Source organism: Plectrocnemia conspersa, unplaced genomic scaffold, assembly GCF_051122295.1.
Source record: "Plectrocnemia conspersa isolate PC_06_02 unplaced genomic scaffold, ASM5112229v1 ptg000006l, whole genome shotgun sequence".
Classification (NCBI taxonomy): Eukaryota; Metazoa; Arthropoda; class Insecta; order Trichoptera; family Polycentropodidae; genus Plectrocnemia; species Plectrocnemia conspersa.
Window position 1 is genome coordinate 10164623 of NW_028277170.1, and position 22816 is coordinate 10187438.

Here is a 22816-nt window from a genome sequence, read left to right on the forward strand (position 1 = left end):
CGTATACCATGTCAAGCACTTGAGGGCGCTTTCAAGTAAAACACTGATCGAATGCACAATATGGCGCCTCATAGAATGTCGAGAAAAAATTATATAATACTAAAAATACTATTTTATTATTTTATTTTATTTTATTTTATTAATTTATTTAGCTTAATAGCTAATCTTTACATCTAACAAATTTAGTAAACATATATAAAAATATATAAAAAATACATAACAGAAAGAAAAAATGAAAATATACAATAATAAAGTCTTAATATTATAATTTATTTCTATATGTACGAAGGTGTTTTTTTATTCCATTTATGAAACCCGTTATATTTTTGCTGTTTCGGATTTCTCTTGGAAGACTATTATATAAATCAAAACCTCCGTACATAATTCCCCTAGCCGTACTCGTTTTCTTATACTTAATTTTCTTTAAATTTTCTCTATTTCTAGTATTATATTTATGTACATCTTTATTTCTTATTAAATACTTATTAAAATATTTTGGTAATATATTATTTTCTAACTTATATATAAATACTAAAACATTCATACTCAATATTTCTTGAACATTCAACCATTCTAATCTATCAATCATACTTTTACAATTAGTTAATCTATTTTTATTTAAAATTACTCTCATTGCCCTATTTTGTAATTTTTGCAACATTTGTTTATCTAATTTATTTAACATATTTAATAGTGTTGCACAATAATTAAAATGGGGCAATATTATACTATTATAAATTATTTTTTTTGTATTTATACTTAATATATTTCTTAATCTAGATAATAAACCTATTTTTCTACTATTTTTTTTTAATATGTAATTACAATGTTCTTTAAAATTTAATGTTTTATATTAAATTTTATATTAAAATACAATATGTTTTATATTAAAATACAATACTAACACAGTTGTAATTGAAATATATGACAATTTAAATAACAAAAAAACAATTATTTTAAACACTGAAAAATAAAAAATAAAATAAAATTTAAATGTAAATATGTATTTGTAGTATAAAAGAGATTTTTCCAAGAATAGGTAAATAATGTTTAAAATAAACATGTTATATTCATATTTATTAAATTTGAAAAGAAACGTGTCTCGCTTTATAATTAATATAAATTCATTTTACATAATGTTGCATATCAAATTCCACTTAATTTATTACTGCATATGTAAGTATACGTAACGTAATTCATACACGTAACTGTAAGAATCTTTCATGTGTACGGCGTATAACAAGTTCGACAGTTTTGAAAACTTTAAACGCTATATTAAAAGTTAAATTTCATTCTGAACGCAAAAGTTCTCTACTAAGAAAAATTAAATTTTTATAATAAATAATGAAAATATGTATATATAGTGTTGTGCAGGTATGTTTAGATAAGCAGTAAAAAATTTAAAAATAATCCCTTTTACAAAGTTATAAATTAATTTAAATCTTGACCTATTTTAAAACCGTTTTTGCTCAAGTTGGTCATGTTTTTAATTATTTATATGGGACAAAAAAATTATTTGAATATATTGCCAAATATCTATTAAACATACAACTTAATATATTTTATTATTTTTCGAATGTATAATATGTACTTTACTAGTCAAATATGTAACAAGCGTTGGCGGAGAAGGAGTTAACTCACAAAGATGGATTCTTCATTCTGACAATTGCCAAGGGCGACGTAAAACTCGGCTAAAGTTAAACAAACGGGCATATGCTTATTTTTTAATATACGTGGCGTACAATAATAATTAGTGTGTATAACATATTAAAATTAAAACTAATTAAATAAAATTGGAAATAATAATATAGTATTGATTCATAATCATATCACAAACAAGATATTTGTCATATTGTTTTCTATCTCATATATATGGTTTGCTATTTTATATAACTATTGTCTCTCGCAATTATTATCTTACGATAATATCCTTCGTGAATTTATTTTGCAGTGTACTAGTTTTAATTTTTAAAAAGCATATTATTTGAGATAATTTTACATCTGGACAAGCTTTAAAATCTTTTCATTAATCTTTCCTTATATCAATTCACAGTAATTCACAAATTTCAACTGAGTTTTTAATTAAATTAAAAACCTTTACAAATTATTTTTATACTGTTCAGTATTGTATATATTTAGTAATTAAAATACTTATTTAAAACTTTGTCCAGCTGAGTAAAGTATGATTAACAATATTAAAGTATATCAATACGAACAATTTGTAATAAAAACACACAGCGCTTAAATAAATAAAAGATAAAGCTAGTAAAAATGTATTTATAATAATTATATAAATATGAGAAATGTTACAGTGGCTATAAACCTACTTTAACAAATATAAAAAAAAAATTAAATAAATATAATTTTTTTTTTTTAAATTCAAATTTCACTTTGGTTCTGTGTTTAAATGTTCTGATTTTTTAATTTTTATTTATTTAAAATGATATTTAATGTTTATTCACAAAAAAAAGTTTTTTCTTAAAAACATTTTTTTTTACAGATTTTTGCGTAAAGAGATAAAAAAATCAATTGAGCGACTGTAGTCGACTATCGCGTTCAAAGGGTTAATATAATAAGTAAAAGTGTGGCAAAAATTTCTTTAGTTTACAAAGTTTCATTCTGGGTATTTATCCTTGGAAAATGAGCCCCATTAGAGGTCCCATCAAAGTTTCGAGCAGACCTTCGATTTACCAGTAATGAAACTTATAAAAAATCAATCAAATGTCTATGACATTAGTCATTCTCCCAGTACTTCGCACCTATCAATAACTATTTATTTTGCTCCTTGCATACTTATTTAATAAGTACAAAATATTATTAAAGAAGACAAAACATTCCTAGATAAGTTTATTCTTTAAAACCAAAAAATATTTATAGGAATATAAGTAATAAAGTAACTAATAATACTGGTTATATTTATTTATAAAAAAAATAATTAGCATACTAGTCTATTACATAATAAATAATGAAGTTTCTAATTATGAACAAAACGGCAACACACAAAAAAACAATAAATCAATAGACCAGTGAAAGTCACACCTTCCAATTTTTACACACGTACATTCGCGCGTGCTAGAGCCGAGTCACAAGAATAAAGTCGTATACGTCGCACGAAAATACGATTGTGTTTTGTTTTTATTTCTACCTGCGCTGCAATACCTACGCTGCTACCTGTTTCTCAAGGGTCCAACCTGGGTCTTCTGCTTTTCATGTTATTTATTGATGACATAAATACGACAGTTATAAATTCAATTTTTTTCTATATGCATATGATGAAAATTTTTAAGATGTATTCGATTTTTTGCGAACTCTTTTTCTCTACAGAGTGATTAAAAAAATAAGCTTTCTTCAACCATCTGCCCTTTAGTGTCAAAAAGTGTCATTCTATCGATCCCGTTTGCCAACAGATTATTTTTACAATCAGAGTGGGATTATTTTGGCTATAAAAGGTTGCACTTAAGAACTATGAATCACTTTTGATGGCAAGTGGAAGTTCTCTCTACACGTAAAAGACGTCTGGACGTCCTTCACTTTAACGATCGATCTGTTAATATTGTCTTTTATGACACTTTAGTTCGTAGTTGTCTTAAATCATAATCTATAAAATGGAATTCCCGAATCCCTATGTTACCATATTGATGCATTAGAGTAATCTGTTAGGTTACGATGGTCTTAATTTAATTTTATTAAATAAATTTATAAATGTTTAACTAATCAATATTTTTTTCGAAATAAAATTAATTTAATATTACATTGTTTAACTTAATAAATATATAAGCATAATTAAATAAAAATATTTTGTAACATAAGACGCTTTTGATCAGAGCTATCAGCTTTCACTTGTCCAAAATACCGTTGACGACAAGATAACTATGAAGAATAGCTTAACAAATAGGTTATTTTATAATTAACATATAACAAAAAATCTTTATTTGTGCATTAAGCCTAATATTGAAACAAGGTTTAAAAAAAATCTGCCTTTATTATTATTGCGGAAAAATTTGTTATTAACTTCGATAATAATATGATAGATGTGTTGGTTTATTTCTTTACTTTTAAATTTTATAGGGCGTTCGGCCGCAATGTGCGCCCAGAGCGACGCCCCATGGACACCGGTCGGCCCTGCACGCAAGCTTTGTTACAAGTTGGCAGAGTAGGGGTGAAAAAGTCAGAGCGAGAAAGCTTCATTGAGGAGCCTTCGGCCGGGGCGAGTGCACGTCGCGCACGACTTGAAAGTTATACCGGATCGATGTCGTAAGCTCCGCTTCCAGTGAGCTTTCGCGCGAGCTTTGGATAGGTCGCGTATTCCTACCAAACTTTTATTCAATCGAAACTTTCCATTTTCGATCTAACTGCGTTGTGGAAAATCTCTGAAGCAGACCAAAACAGTGACTGTTGGAAACTTTGGAGGTTTTGCAGAAAAGGATGACCACTAACGTTTCCGGAGTGGTGAGTACATTATAATTTTAAATACGGAGAAAGCTATCCAACTAAGCACTATTTTTTACATTTGCTAATTAACAGCGATATGTCAGATCCCATTTGTTTATATCATATGTCATCACACCACATTTTATTACCTCTTAAATTTTAAGGCCAATGTATTTAAATATAATATTTTATCTTGCACTTGGTAATTAAGGCAAAATATTTTATTATGCTTCACTATTAGAAAGTTGAAAATATGTTATTATACATTAATTATTTTTGTAACAATAAAGTTTCAAGGCCCCTTTATATTTGTTATTTAAACTAATGTTTTAAATTATTTATTTATTTAATATAATAAAACCATAATATTTAATAACATTGAAATGAAAATGTTTTTTTGGTAAAAACAAAGGTAATTACAGTATTGTAAATTCTAATTATAAATAAATAAATTTTTCAACCGTTTTATTTTCATTTCTATAAAATAGAATTTAGTTTATTATTTATAGTAGATCTTGCTTAATGTTATTATCACTACGCTTCTTTTATATAAATAATTTAATTATAAAATTTTAAAACATTAGAGCGCTTATTAAATAATGTACATACATTCCGCAACGGAACATAACAATAACTTAGACGAGACGGAGTAATTAGACCTGCTATTTTTTTTTAAAGTTAAATGAGCAATTAACAAGCGACAAATTTATGTATATAGTTCTTAGAATTACGGTAAAAACTACCTGCTAAAATATTTCGGTCAGTTTATGCACTTGTAGAGAGCTACACACCACTTTAAGGGGTGCCCCATTATTATGGCCAAGGCTGTATATATAATATATATATATATAAACATATTATTAATAAAGTGAATATTGAGCTAATTTTTTCGATATTCGTGCATCACTACCTAATTTAATAAATTAAGTAGCAATGCAAGGATTATTTAAAAAATGCATATATAAAATGTTTTGATGTTTTTTTTTAATTTTACTTTTTGTTTGCTTCATACGAGAAAAAACAACATTACCTTTAAAACATATTTTTAGAGTGTAGGGTATTTTTTATTATGCAGTTTTATCACAATTATTTAATTTTTAAGATAATAACGCGCAGGCTGCATTAAAGAGTGTTGTGGACCGTGGGTTTTTAATAAATGAGAAAAACAAAAAACATATATAATTTTACATTAAATAAAATAAATAAAATTTATTGTGCTAGCTTAGGCACGTATCTTATATTCAATACTTTTACCCAATATGTGTGACGCAGGTGTGGGTAGTGATTATTTTTATTATATATGAAAAATCGTTCATTAATCACTGCGACAAGTTATCAATCAATCAAATGAACGTTTCATGAGTTTATTTACGTTATATAAATATCGCGTGATTGTCGTGATTTTCTTATTTGAAAATTCAATATTCGGATCGGTGATTTTTAATAAAAGTATACTACCTAAAACTGATTTATAAACAAAATGATCAAAGAAAATAATAATGATTATTAGGCCTACTATAAGTTTTCTTGCAAATATAATTATAAAAAATACAGTAACTGAAAATTAAAACTCTATTATTATTGGTGCTTTTAATAACGTTAAAAAATCGAGATTTTTCAGGGCCTGTATTTAACTGTTCAGTAAAATAAAATAAGCGGTCCGTAAATATTATATAACTTAATGATTAAAAGACATAATAAATGATCAGTATCCGTTGATCAAGTTATTAAAATAAATAATCAGTATTTAAATAAAATCATCAGTGATTAAAAACAAAATGATTAGCATCTATTATAAAATGATAGGCATTTCATAAATAAAGATCGATAATTACAATAAATCATTGGTTTTTAAATTATATGCTGCTCTAAACTGTCATTCTACTAGCGTGTAAGTGGTAGTTTTCAGCTGATAGTATGAATACAACTTGTAGTATAAGTTCATTGTTACAGTCACGAAACGTCCATTTTCTGTTAAACCCAAACCTAACCAAATAAAACTAATTCATGTTTTTGAACTTCCATTACATTAATTGGTTTAGATTAGGTTTAGGTTTTAACAGCAAATAGACGTTTAGCAACTTTCAAATTGAATATTATAGACATTTTAGAACAGCGTATAATTTCACTAGCGGCTGTCAATTGAATTATATTTTCGTTATTAGAAATATATATCTACCAGTGAAAATTTTTATGAAATGGCAATAAAACTGGCTTTATTAAGTTTTTTTTATTTAATTTACTTTTATTATATAATATTGCTTATTTTTCATTTTTTAACTGATCATATATATAAATATTTTCTTATTAAATAATTATTTGCAATTTTTCAGTCGTATTTATAATAATAAATACTGATTATGTAAATATGTGTAATTGCAAATAACCGTTAATAACCTGTATAGTTGTTCCCGCCTCTAAAAATATTTCGCATCATTATATAAAAAACCTAATAAATATCTGATACATTGCTGTAAAAACACATCAAGTTTGTTACCTGGTTGTCACCTGGCAATCTTGTCGGTCAATGGCCATTAAATCCTCTATTACATCCCCCAGTCTCGCCCGATTCTAAAGAGCAGCGACTTTGAATAAATTAAAATTTCACAAGGCACCACGCGAAACACGGCTCGTTCTCTCTAAAATGGAATATGCATTATGTATATATTGTAAGTTGCGCCTGGGCTATTTTTGAGAATATATGAGTGCCGTTAAATCATCTAAATAATCTAAAACAACGCAAAGGTAGACACTTAAAGGTACATGACCCATCCCGACGAGAACGGGCAAATTATATTCCCTCCTACGCCACCCCTTATCGAAAACCACTAGTAGAGATAAGTAATCGGCGTGTCGAAACATCATCTGAATTTATATGAACCCAAGGGATTATTTTTAAATTTTAATCGTTACAATTTCTATCGATTTTCCTCACTTATTGAATCAAAACAATATTTGCATATTAAAGATTTATCGCACTGTCATTAGATGGCTTAAAATACAACTCGGATGACCTTTTAATGTTTATGTTCTTGTAAGAGACTACTTTATGATTGCCACAATTTAAATAATTATGAAAATGGATGTTAATTATCTTTCAAATCAATTTAATATGAATATTTTAATATGCGGTAGACCGAATCAAGAAATATTCTTACTGAATCATAATAAAAAATATGTATGTGTATGTAAAGTTTACATATACTACATCTGGACAATCATTTCCTTATGATGATTCTCTCTGTTGTATTCATGGAATATAGTTTAATAATTCTACGTATTCAATAGAGTTTGCTTTTAATATTTAAAATATTTTCGTGAACAAGAAACATTATGGCCCGCGTGTGTATTGGGTATTGAAAGCAACATAGTTGATCTATAAAGAGAGCCATATTAATTTATTTAAATTAAATTGAGACTATCGTAACCAAACAGATTACCTCAATGCGTCACAATAGCAAAAAACAATACATTTTATTATTTACAAAGGTCGGCAAAATACGGCCCGCGAGCGAAAGCTGGCTTGCTGCATATTTTAATCCAGGCCGCGAGCCAAGAATGAATTTTACATTTTTAAAACTCTTAAAAATTTCAAAGTATACGCTACAAAAGAACGGCATACCATCAAGTGATATTCATTAGGTCACTTTCAAAGTAAAAAAATAAGAGACTAGTGAACTTATTATGTCATGCTTTGAAACCAGAGTAGAGTGTGATTTTTTTTGTTATCAAATTATGTTTATTCTGAAATGACCTGACGTCTATACTAAAATAATACAATAAACATCGTCATTCCAAACTCAACAGAATATTCACACTTGTAGAAAACTTGAAATCTCTGCTCCTCTTTGACGAAAGATCAAGAGATTTTTGCCGTTAGCTGTAAAGCAGTCATGAAGGCCAAATGCACGCATTGTTTATTTTCAGAGCGACGGATAATATATTTTTTTCTGATTTATGCCGGATACTTTGTGCCTTTAGCTGTTAAAAGGTTTTCGATGGTGGTGTTCCATTTTAACGAAAATAAACTATTTTTTTATTAGATGGTTAAAACGCTTTATCACAAGTCAAACTGTTTTTTTTTTATGATTTAATAGCAGTTTTATTGCTTCAGTATTGCTTTCAATCTTTGATGAACAAGTTTTTCGAAGACTTTTAATAAGATCGGGAGCAAACTATTTTGGTTTAGCGATATCCGTTCCTGCTTTGTGAATCATTATAATCACCTGACATAAGTAAACGCATCAAATTTTTTAGTAATGAAGACCTTTCTCCTCCTTTTTTAATAACTTTAACTTGAGAAAGTATAACTAGGCACACGTATCATTTTTTTAAAAAAAAGCAAAAATTGTCCATTGTTTAAAGTGCGGCTCTGTATTTTAAAACCACTGCACTACTTAACAATTAAATAACGTCAATAAGCGCAATGTGGACGGCGATGACTCACTTCACCGAAAGCGGCAAAATTTTAATACCTACAGTAATCGAATCTGAAATGAATATTTTACGAGCTTTTCGAGCGACTTTTCAAATTTTGACACTAGGGCTTTGTTCAGGCGCGTTTTAAAATTAAAATGAGCCGCTTTGGGGCCAGAATATGTATAAACATTGTCGAAGGTGCGGAGGGGACAATGGGTAGAGGACATTCGTGTACGAGAAAGATTTATAAGCGCCGATGAGAGCCGGATAATATCGCGATACGAGCTTACCCTTTTGAATAGTAACAATTTTCAATGCTAGCTATGGGTACGTAGTAGGAGCAGAAATAAAAATATAATAAAACGAAACAGCATCAAGATAATGGGAAAATTTACGTTCCTAAAAATAATTTCATCCCGACCTAGTTTCGTGCAAAAATACGTTAGTTTTTTGTTATACGTGCAAAAGTATGACAAAATAAAAAAGATGCTTATAAGAAATGTTTTATAAACATATTTCCACTTAATTTATATACAAAAAAAATAATTTAATATATGATAAAACCCAGTGAACTAAATCTGATAAAGGCTAATATCATTTTGCGAAATTCACAACACACATCGCAGAAAAAGATTTTCGCAGTTTTTTTAAGAAAATACTTTATACCATTTTATTTTAACAAAACTCCGATTACGTCAGGAAAAATGTCTGTCCAGTCCGATTTATTCTTAAACCAAAATATACGGCTCACAAATTTTAAAATACTGAATCAAACATTTTTTTTAAATTTTCAAACTGAAAATCTTATAAATATGAAAAAAATTCTATAATAAAAAACTTTTTTTTTTTAAATTCAATAACTTATTTACATTAAATGATATTTTTTTTATTAGAAACAAAACAAAAAAGGTTTTAATTAAAAATTATTTTAATATTTACATTTTTCCTGTACGATACTTTTCATGTCTTATTTTTTAAAGCGTTGAACAAGATTTATCTTTTTTACATTCGCAGGCATTTATCGTTTTTTACCTGTGTGAAATACCGGAAATTCCACTTTTATTTGGTGTCTTGTTAAAGTTGTACAAAGAAAATATCGTATGATTGAAATGTCTATACATAGAACCCAATAGAATGTTTTATAAAACTACTTAAAATTTGAAAACAAATTTGAAAATAATATTTTTAATCATTTAATTAAATTGTGTTCATCAATTAATAAAAATCTAACATAGTACCTATTTAAAATATGTAAATTTATTTATTTGTCGATATTATATGTAATTAAATATTTATTAGATTAATTTAGCTTAATTTCGTCAATAAAATATACCCTACATACATACATAAACTATATATTACAAGTTCTTGTTAAGTTTCGCCGCGACAATATCACAAGAGCTTTGTTAACAAAGCTCTACTTAAGTCTTTAGAATTAATATAGCAAATACTATAACAATGACTTTTTATTTATTTTTTATATTATTTATATTTCAAATTATTATTATTAATATAATAAATTTATTTTATTTTAAAACTTATATATCTTGCAGTCAGAATGGCAAAATCATCTATAATTCAGCTTTTTTGCTTTTTTTCTATCTAAATGCATGCTTTTTTCTATCTAAAGTATACAAAAATGGTTTATTAGTAGTTTTTGAGCAGTTTCAGTTTCAGTTTAAAAGTTACCAGAATACTAAATAAATTTATCTATGCTGTCTCTATAAGTTATTTCTAAATGTTTCGTTTATTTTTAATACATATCAAAAGTCCGTATGAATTGCATAAAATATTTACTTATTCAGTTTCATTTAGCGATATTATATTTAAACCAATAAGAAAGTAAAAAAGTTTTCCTAATCTTAAGTTTAGTTGCTCGATTATTGTATCAACAGCGTATGTGTATGTATTGCATATGTAGTTTTTTTTCTCAAATATAAAGCTTAGCAAGATCTACACTCTATTGTTGAAAAGTCCTAAACTTATTATTTCTTATTGTGACGATTGTATTACTTACATCTTCTTACTAGCAATAGAAACAGTTATGGTATTTATCATATTCACCCTGTGAAACTGCAGATCAAATAAAAATTATTTGCTTGCTTAACCCTTTAGGCGGTATCGCCGTACATGTACGGCAGTAAAACTTTTACTGTTTTAAGGTATCTCATATAAGTATATATTCACATATATAACTCAAAAAATAATATTTAAAATCATTATATAATATTTTTGTGATTTGATTTAAACTAAATGATTTTTATAAATAATAATACTAATAAATTATATAGTACGAATTAAATGAAAATACCAAAAAATATTTTATTTTGAATTGACAAAAAAATACACATAAGCCGAATAATATACAAAAAAAATTGAATAGATAAACGAAATTTAATAATAGTAAAGAGTTTAAGTAAATGATTGAAACATATTAATACAAAAAAGTAGTCACTGTTTTTTCTATAATTTAGTATAAATGCAATATAAAATATTATTAAAAAATGTTAACAGAAATAGTTTTAGAAAATACGTAAAATTAACTCACTCTTTGCTGTATACTACTAAATAAAATATGTGTTTAAATTAACTCACTACTCAAAGGATTAATATTTATTTTTGCTGCCAGTTTCTCACTTTTTCTTCATTGTTTAGAGGTCCTCTCAAGCATTCAAGATCATTAACAACTATTTGAACACTGTAGATACAGCTTTTTTTTAATGACCAATGAGTATTTTAATATTTCTTAAAAGACACAGGTAATTTAGACATAATTATTTTCTATCTAATGAAGAGAAGAAAAAAAATTTTGAATTGTATAGAAGAATCTTACAATTTATGGCTATTTTGAACTTAAATAAAATTTTAAAATTGCGCAATTTAATAACCCAAAATTTCATTTTTTGTTGTACAATCGAAAAAATTGAGAAAGTATTTCTGCTTATGAATTTTATTTAAAATATTTTTTCTCACTTTACTGATGAGTTATTCCTTGATTTTTAATATTTTTCTAAGTAATTTTTTTCTGGATGTTTTACGGCTTCGACATGGCAGGTATGTATTTCTAGGTTATTAAATTAATTTTTTCAATAAAATTGCGGAAAAATTTTCAAAAAATATTATGACATAACGGAAAATTATTTTCATCACAATAAATAGTCGCGGTAAAAATTTTATTTATTTATTTTTAAATTTAACATCAAATTTTATTTAATCACCTCTGATTTTGGCGACTGGGCCAGCTTTGCACAGCTCTTCCATAAGGACTATGGGAGAGCCGTGCTTTTGAATTTTGTTTATTGCACCTTTCTTTGAAACGGCCAATTACAAAATGGTAACAGATTGCCGTTGGCTGCTGGAGCAGATTATAAATAGCCGTTTTGATGGAATTCCTGAATGCACCTAAAATTCTTTCCCAATACGTTTTCGACAGATACTTTTAATTCTTCTGATTCATGGTAAACATTGACTTAATCAATAAAAAGGTTTATTTCACGGTAGTGTCTCATTTTAACAAAGAAGCGACTTTTTTGTCTTAGACATTTAAAGTATTTTTATGTCACAAGCTGAAACTAGTTTATATCATAATATTTGGATTCTTACGCTTGTCAATTTTTCTATAGAACTTTTTAGTCATGCTGATTTAATCCCTACAATGTAACGGGTGTCAGACCAATGAGTTAACAGCTTATATAATAATTCTTTAGACAAGTAATCAGTATTTAGCAATCAGAACGATATTTTTAATAATTGGAAATTATTGGAAAAATAATTTTAATTAACTAATGCAGCTATAAAACTCAATTTTCTTGCGGGATACGAACGTATTCCCTTGAGTAATAAGCTCAGACCTCTACCAAAGCGCAATTGAGGCCATTTAGATGCTATCGTACGCTTGGAAAAAACGACTCTAGTTCTAATACAAGACTTATAAATTGCCTGCCAATTTTTAATTAATCATTAACTTTAATTTTAAATCATATATTTAATGTTCAAATTATAGCTTGTATTATCAATTAACATTTTTTAAGTGTTAACTAACCATACATATATTGCCTTCTATTTTCATATCAATAGTAGCTATAATTTAAATGTTCAATAAAATTAATTCCATAGCAATTAACCACTCCACAGGATCCACCCGGTCCGATTGGCCTATTTTGTCACTTACCTCGCACATAACCCCTTAAACGCCCACATCCACGTAAGCCTCACTCATACTCACACATATAAGCATACGAGGTCATAACAAACGATTTTACCCCGACATTTACGCCGATACGCATTTGTATGGTCGATCCTAGCGTTGACCCATATACTTTGCAACAAACTTTTCCTGACCGCACTAACGGTCAACGCAACAACGCTTTGCCTCGATTTTTTTGGCACCCTCCCTTCGTAACCGTCTTTGCAAAAATTATTTACATACCGAATTTCACGCTCGGCGTGCAAAAGCGCTTTCGCCTATTCTCCTTTATTGTCAGCTTTCGCCTATCTCGCTCTTCTTCTCGCCTCCTCCTGCTCTTCTTCTTCTCTTCTTTTTGCTTATTTTCTTTTTGTCTGCTCGCTACCCTACCCATTCCCCACAATCCACTCGCCGCCGAAAAAGGGTGATTTTTCTCTCGTCGGACGTTTTATCTCACCTCAGAGACATCGCTTCGTTGCTAAAGTTTCATAATTTAAAAGAATCTGTCTTGTCGGATGTGCTACCCCAACTGCTACAAAAGCTATATATAAAAATACATTAACCTTAATTTAAAACTAACTATTTAAATGCATTGCCATTGCTCATTGAAACATCATGTTCTTTACACATAAATGTAATTGCGTTTACCTCTTAAAATATGTATTTAACAACTCAAGTTTAAGATCGTAACTACGTATTTTAATAGCTATATAGATATTTAAATATGTTTTAATAAAAATTTCATCATTAGAGGGATTAATATAGAGGAACGGCAAGCTTCCCAGTGGAACTCAAGAGAGTTCATTATTTAGCAAAACACTATAGCGTTGACCTTTCAGGCGTAAGCGTTTTATTTTGAGAGTATAACAGAGGCTTAAAACCACCGCACCATACTATATCAAAAGTTTTTTCAATGTCGAGCAACCATAATCCTGTTCATTATCTTTTAAAAAATTACTTTTTTAACTCTCTAGAGGGCTTCTGTTAATTATTGACTTTAAGCTTTCAGTGAATGCAAACTTTAAGCGCTGTTGCTTTTCCCGCGATATATTATATATCTAACATATAAATTTCCTTTTATTTTTTTTCTAAAAAACACCGAAAAATAATTACGATCACAATATTTTGATTTTGTAATTATTGCGTAAACGTAGCACACAACATTTTTTCAAAAAATACAAAAATATTGAAATTAGATATTACAATACATAAATAAGTATAAGTCAATATATATAAAAAAAAATGGCAGTATATCTATTAGGTCGGGAAACCAATAAACCAGGGGCTTTTGTAAACTAAAATTTATATTTTACAAATACATTATTCATTGCTAAAATATTCTAGTACGTTACATTATAAAGTTAGACAAGAAAAAAAATTCAACGGAACAAATTACACGTGGAAAAAATTAAACTGCAGTACTTTCACATTTCCTAGTAGCATGTACAACTCTTTTAGTGTGCATATAAAATATCAAATATCTTTTGAACTAAAAATTCAATTTTTAATCTTTATACATACATTCTATAAATGATGGAAAAATTAAACGAACGATACTAACTTAAACAAAATTGATACATATTTATGGCACTATTTTAAATAGTTTCACTGAAATAACGTTGATGACAACATTGCATCCTATAACAGAAACACGTTGAAACTCTAGGAGGTTAATAAAAATATCCCTTTATTTTTTACAACATATCGAGTGAAGTTATCATGGCTGCACAATAGTTATATTATATTAAATCATACAATATTTCGTGATTGAATGGTTGTAGTGGTATCATTAGATCTAAGCCCAATTACTAACAATATTGTCAGTTAAGTTGAACACAAATGCGTCATTTCTAAATAAATAAATAAATAATTAGTCAAGCGTGTATACGCAAGGGGACTTATTCGTGTATATACCTACATACATATATGTACATACACACAATACACATATCTAGATATATCACGAATACGCATTGTTCGCTCGTACAACATACAAATACTCGTCTACTCGCCGAATTGGGATGGCCATTATACTCAAATATAATATGACATATAATTTATGAATAATTGTAAGCGTTCCTATAAAGAGTCTGAATAATACACTTTATTTATCCAAATTAAAACAAGTTTTACCTAATAATGGGGCGTTTAATGCCAAAGAATATGTATTACAATTTTTAAAACACAATAACGTAATATACACATTAAAAAGATTCGCTACTTATAGCAATTTTTATTTTTATTTTATACTAAAATTTATCAAACCATTTAGGATAATACAGTCCATTCTAGATTACTTTCCCAAAGAATCATCTATAATAAATAAGCGTTTCACTTTGATCAAAATCCGATTATGATTGATCGAAATACCTTAAATTGGTCAAAATACGATTATGTGTAAACTCAAAACCCAACGCATGATCTCCAATACTTCTATCATTTAATATCATAAAAAAGTATAGCTAAATTAAAAATACGCATAAATGAAAATACAAGAGTACTTAAAGAGACAATACAAAATTAAATTTAACACCTCCCTTTGTAATAAATATTCTTAAATATTCAATTTATCATCCTATTAGCATTTTCTTCTGCTTTAAAAAAGTTATTTTTGTAAAACATTAAATAAACAATTCGGTTTATACAAACTCCATTCATCTACTCACCGAATCAACAGACCATTGAAACACATTTCCAGCAATGTTATTATAAAAAACCAGGATTATTATACTTAATATCAAAAAAAGTCTTTGGTATATTATTACATAATAAAAAGTAAAACCTTTATTGCTTTTTTTCTAAGTAATGAATTTGCAAAGCTCCGTAAAATTTTATAATATATAGAATTTCGCATGCTAGTTTGCTCGAGCTATTTCCCTCAATTTTATACACTAATGATTCTCCATTTTTTAATACTCACTTAATAATCTACGCTTACGATGTGGCCATTATTACTGGTTAGGGTCAAATTACAATAGCTAAATAAGTATTCCTTCATTATTTAAATAACAATTAAACATATAATTTTTTTTAAATGTATCAACATCTTATAGTCAAGCCATTACTTCTTAAATTAAACAAGTAAGTTGAAAAAATGAAGAGAAAGTTTTATATACTAACGTACAATTAACTACACCTATTACAAAATAAAAGCTATTTTAACCAGGTTTTTAAAAATATATATTTGAAACCGCAGTATTATACGCTTCAGCCTTAAAGTTTAAATTGACAAGGATTATCTCTTAACCTTTCCTTAGTAACATGACAAGCCTTATATCAATACATTATTACGAAGTAAACACTTAATTTTATTAATAATCGATTTCAATAATTAAAAATGTTTGATAATATAGAACTTTAAAAGGTATTATTAATTAGTAAATAGATCGAGTTTAAAGGACCGCAAATATTTTAAATGACCGCTAATCTACGATTATTGGATGTGCAGTCAAAAATTACCGAGAAAGACATTCTACAGCCAAAATAATAATTTTAATATTTTAAAATACATATGTGTTCCGCATATTTCTATTCCAAAAAATAATAGGTAATAATAAACTGAAATAAAAATAAACATCCTGTCATGAAAATCCGTAAATGGTTTAATGTGGTGGATAAGGTGATTAATTGAATCTGTCGAAAAATCTGATATAGAAATCCAGGAAAGGAAGTAGGAAGCGTTCATGGTCAAAGATTAATATTATACGAGATATATGCGGAAACGGTCCTTCCTCTCAGCGCGCCGGAGGCTGTGGTCCACACACTTTTCCGGAGATCCGTTTGACGTTCGTGAAATAATTACGTGAGTAAAAAACGCCACTACGTGACAAAATTTCACAAGTAGCATTTAATTTCAATAATAAAAATGTTTTATTAGGAAAATCTCTCTACATAGTTTTTACAAAAATGTATTTAATGATCATGTTGTAATTGACGTACTTTAATAATTTAACCTTTTCCTTGCCGAGCTAAAAAAAAAAATTATGCGTTTTATTGCATTCACTATTACATACAATGAGTATTTAAAAATAAAAAAAATAATAATATTCATACATATCGAAACTTTATTAGTATTGAAGTCATACTAAATATTCAAATTGAATTGCTGAAAATAAGAAAAAACAACGCTTGAAAACCATAAATGGCCGAAGGGTTACTCAAAGCGGACGCCCGAGTGCGACTGGCTTCCGTTTGCACATCCGACCAGTCTCGTCAAGGTCATCCGATCCGTGTCACCAGGGGTTTTAAATTCCATCATACTTAAACTAGTTTTATAAATATACAAGATGTCAAAATCAATAAAGAACACCGCTAATAGATTAAGTGTTCTTATAAGTGATCATTATATTGCAACACAAAATGTGTTTTTGTTCTTTTGTATGGGTAGTACATACAGGTTACATAGACACTGATGCACTTGTTGGTACTTGGAATATGATTCGAAGATTTCTGATTGGCTTTAATTTATTTTCTAAAAGCTTTAAATCTTTTGTCTTGTATCCAACTTATAATATGTAAAATATTTAGCTGATTTATGAATAAGTATTAAAAATAAAATTTTCCGTTCTCTAGATGAAGATAGCTATTACCTTAATAAATACGCTATGATATCTTTTAATATTCGTAGCTTAGATTTTATTAATTAATTTAAAATAAACTTAGTAATAAGAGTACCATTTAAATTAAATACATTATTTCAGTTGTATTTATGTTAAAAATATGTAGAGATTATCAAAGGGTTATATTTTATATTTCATGTTCTGATTAAGATTAAGGTTATACAAATATAGAACATGTATGAAGATATAAATAGATTGACAATCATATACAAATGAGCATTATATTATTTAATGCCAATGCCAACATATCATCATTTTTATTCTTATCGCACAACATATCCATTCATAAGTATCAGATGAGATAGCCGAACGTTAAATTTTGCACACGTTTAATTAATTTAACCTGCGTACGGTATGAACATTAAGCTTATCAGAAGTACCCAAACATCCCTTTAAGGGTTATATAAATGTAAACAGTAAACCTTCTTATGAATATTTTTATATATAAAGTTGTTGATTTATATTAAATGAATTTTATACTAAATTAAAAATAAATGTTGTGAATTTATGGCAATTAATAATAGATTAAGCACCTAAGGTAAAGCGCCTATAATCTTATACAATATGAACTAAATTATGTTATATGGTTTTAATAAAAAGCTCTATTTTGTAGGGACATGTCATATTTCCATAGTTGCATTATCGAATAATTAATTACTTATCAATCTTTCAGTAGTTAATGGCATGTTTTAAATATTGCAAGCTTAGTCATATGTATTAATCTACCAGTATCAAAGAGATCTATAAAGCCTTGAGTTATATATTCATATTTAATTTGCCTTATTGTGTCATCAGATTATTCTTTCAATCTCGGTGAAACGTTTTGGCTAAATAAACCTTTACCAAAGATCTCTGAATTAATTTTGAGAGCAATTGGAGCTTCTTTATTTCCGTACACGGTGTCTAAACTTAGAAAAAGTTCTATAGATACCGTTATAAGAGATATATTGTTAATATCTGTTCTTATATCCAGCGCCTTACTTTTGTGTTTCCAATAGAAAATGCATATTTTTTAACATCTGACACGGACTCGCCATTTCTTATGCAACGGTACAAACTATTTAGCGGTAGTTTTACAAATATTCCTTAATTACATCTCAAAGTATTCGTTTAAATTTAATTTATAGCAAATAAAGGCTGTATAAAAATAATCGATAAATCAGCAAATTACTTGAAAAAGCATAATTCTTAATTTGCCATTTTTTTATTCTCGAAAAGAAGCACTATTCCATAGCAACAATTTTGTGAAAAACAATTTCATTATAGGCAATCGAGAAGATGTTATCTACACTGATCTTAAAAAGCTTTCTGATGATTATTTTATTCCTCAGTTCTTAATTTTAAAAAAGCATAAGCTTGAGTTTTTACAACAAATGATTATTTTTTATCGAACTTTTCAGATCGTTGTCAAGTTACAACAAGTTACTAAATATATTGCTTTTGTTCTGTTTATTAATGATAAAATAATTCGTAATTACAAACCCTTACATTTTGACAGTGACTTTAAAGTGTTTCTATAAATAGATTTCGTTAATGATTATAAATCACTTCAATTTAATGATGAAAATCAATGCGCCGTCATTCGCAAATAGATTTTCACTTGACTTATTCCTAAGCAAAAACCATAGAGCATACATAAAGCCTTAAAGATGTTGGGATTTGTCTTGCGATACGCACATCAATTGGGGAGTTTGAGACACTATCTACATATATTGTATAATCACCTAATGCGCAGCACCTTTGCGCATTTTTCTCTAGTGTACAGTAAAACCTCGATATAACGGACTAATTGAGGGGTGGGTGTGTCCATTAAACAGTATCATAAGGGTATACAAAATCTCTATTCTGTATCAAAAATTTAAGTCTAAATCTTAGAAAGGAACCAAATACCAGCGTTAACTATATGCCAAGTCGCATAAAAGCTCGTATGGGAGCCCGGTCAATTTACCATAAAACTTGTTTTTAAAAAAAAAAATTTAAATACAAATTAAGCTTCTGAATACTTTGTGCATACAACATTTTCCAGTAGCATTTGATTTTGCAAAGTTATGACACTTTTAATTTTTGCAATGGCCGCCATTTTGTAAAAAAAAATATAATATTTTTTCATAAAAAAAATATAAGGGGTGCTCAGTAATTCTATATGATACTAAAAATTAAGTTCGAAATCCTTAAAACGAATCAAATAAATGCGTTAACTCTTCTGCAAGTCTCAAAATGGCTCGTATGGAGGTCCGATCGATCTGATACATCGCTTGTTTTGAAGCAAAAAACTATTTTTTTTAATATTTTATTTAGATAAAGTTTAAGCTTCTCAACGTTTTATACATAACAATCTTTTCGTTAAAATTTAATGACGTAATAATCATGGGCAGAACATTGTTTAAAAGCAGTGACATTTGGATTTAAAGATGTTTAACATTATCAAAACGTTTATAACAATTTTCACATTTGAACGGATATTTTGTCCGTTATATCGAGGTTTTACTGTAGTTGCTAAATAATGCAACTGATGTACATTTAATAGAAAAAGTGCAATATAGGTTTTTTTAGATACCTATACATGAAAGAATATAAATATTTTAGCGATAGTAGATCTTTGATCAAGTCAGTACTTTTTCTTGAGTGTATTCTGGAGGTGATGCGCAAACATAAGACGAGACGTAAGTCATGCAATAAAAATAGTATTCGTCAACTTTATTAAACACAGTATTGATTTGTTCTCGTTTAAGTACTCGAAGTTGGATGACGCTTTGTGACCTAGCAAATAATATATTTTTATTGCTAGCGTGTAATTTTCATTGGCGTAAAACTGTTATTTTCGCACATGTATGTAAATAAATTAATAAATAACCTGGTACTTCACTTTATTAGGTTAGTTTTTACACACTATAAACACACGCTTTTCATTCAAACTTTTAACAAATTGCAAGTCACTTGTCTAGACTCCTGTTCCTATCTACCTGCACCATAGATAGTCCTTGAACATACATTTATTTATTTTTCTTTACATTTTAATAAATAGTTATAAAAAAAATATTTTATTTATATCTGAAATATGGTCTTGAATCTGAAAATTTCTATACTTACTTAATAAGACAATATTTAATTAAAACAAATAAAGGACATTAAATAAAAAATAAGCTATTTACTGACTTTATACATCTACCTATAACAGTCAAGTTTGAGAAATTAGTAAAGTTGACGTATTTTATACAAACATAAATCTTAGTTTTTGGGATAGGTACTGTGTATGATAAACAATGGCATCGAGGCTTGGCATTTTCGAGTCCGACTCGATGTATACATATTCTATGTATATGTAGGTCGCGTTCTTGCTCTGATTCGGCAATAAATATCCAAGCCGAGAATATTAAATTGAAAGTGGCAAAAGGTCGAGGGCAAGGGTGAGGATGGGAGGGGCAGTAGATTGGTGGGGGGGTTTACTGCCGCATCATCTGAGGCCAAATATAAAATTTTAATATAAGGACATCAAAAAAGAGTTTATCAAAGAGTCTAAAGGACCAAAGATTGCTCGGTTTTTCTCTTCTCCGCCTCCCCCCTTCCATTTGCAATTCTTCTTCAAGTACCCCTACTCCGTTTCAATACTTCGAGTCCGTTGTTACCGATTCGACGGTGGTGGTAAATTATATACATAAAAAAGCAGAAACATACAAATTTGGTTATTTCATTGATTTATGTGCCCCGGACTACTTACCCTCTGTGTATTTTCCATTACGCTCGCAGGCGTGTGCAAACAGCTATTAAACTTTTAATACTTTGCGTGTTTTGAGGGGAAGTTATAAAGCATGCACACACAAAATATATTTATATGTATTTCTTATATGTGTATATACATGATGGACGAAAAAACTTACATAATTATAAATCTAGATATCACGTGAATATCGTAGAGAAAGAAAAAAAAATATTTCATAAAAAAGTTCGCTTAAAAACAACATAATATTTAATTGAATGCATTTGCCAAATAATATAAAATCAAAGCTGCGAAACAAGCGATATTCACCAATGCATTTCACGTACGGACCGCCACCCATGATAAAATAAAAACAAGGAATAGCGGGCATTCTGGATGACGTCACAAAAGATTCAACTTTTCCAGTTCGCGCCGTATATACAATAGTCACTACAAATCGGATCAAAAAGCGCAATTCGCGCATTTCATGGGGTAGATAAAAAAATATTTGACGGAGCAATGAAATCATGAAAAAATGAAGTTTCTCTTTCAGCTGATTTTTTTAAATAAAATCATATATATTAGACCTGATACTTTGACAAATTAGATTTGACTTTGGAAGTCAAGCCCCAGTTCAGACTTTATCTTGAAATCCATCACTAAGCCGTCGTCTGAAACCAGAATCTTTGTGCTAAGGTAAATCGCCCTCTTTCCGTAGTCCATGGACCTATCTACCTGCGTGGACCAACGCTGAGCCCGACCTCCTTCCCAGTGGCGTAGCTAAGGTGGGGCGGAGGGGGCGGGCCGCCCCGGGCGGCACTTGCTTGGGGGTGGCATATTCGCGATGGAATCGTCTAGTGTGGTTCTTAACCCTCAATAAACTAAAGTTTATGTAAATCTACGAATAGCAAGAGCTTAACAATAATCAATTTATTATTATAAGAAATGCTGATTTTATGACCCTGCAAAAAAATATATGGGGGGGCAGCAATTTTAAGGATTGCCCTTTGCGGCATATACCCTAGCTACGCCACTGCTCCTTCTTAAGCTATCTTGAATAACAGCCGCATGTGAACACCTTTTTCGAAGTTAGCATGTTAGAATTGACACAAGAGACATCAGTGGATCGTCACGACGATAACCTCAGCTTATCCACCAGCACTTATTCTATAGAATACTTATTTAGATGTTTTAAAAAGTTGCCTTATTGCTTTTTGACATTTTTATTGCATATGCTAACTTTTATATGTGTTGTCTCGTTTCAAGTTTCTTTTTAATTATTTTATCTTTGCTATGGTTCCCAAATAATATTTTTTTATATAATACTTAGCACTTCATGACTGCTCTAGTGTGCCTGAGAACCGATTGCGTCTTCTATGGGGTGAAAAGGGTTTATTTTCCTTGCATACCAAAGCCGTTTCTGACTTTTTAAATGTACTTATATTAAAGGTTTTTAATTATAAG

General features: G+C 28.6%; 1 protein-coding gene across 1 annotated transcript in view; it reads left to right on the forward strand.

The window, feature by feature from the left end:
* The first annotated feature begins 4317 nt into the window (after positions 1-4317).
* Positions 4318-22816, forward strand: part of LOC148234197 (discoidin domain-containing receptor tyrosine kinase B-like) — a 74131-nt gene continuing 55632 nt past the window's right edge. The window contains exon 1 of the mRNA XM_088188316.1: positions 4318-4449. The gene's annotated coding sequence lies outside the window, so the exon portion shown is untranslated. The remainder of the gene's footprint in view (positions 4450-22816) is intronic.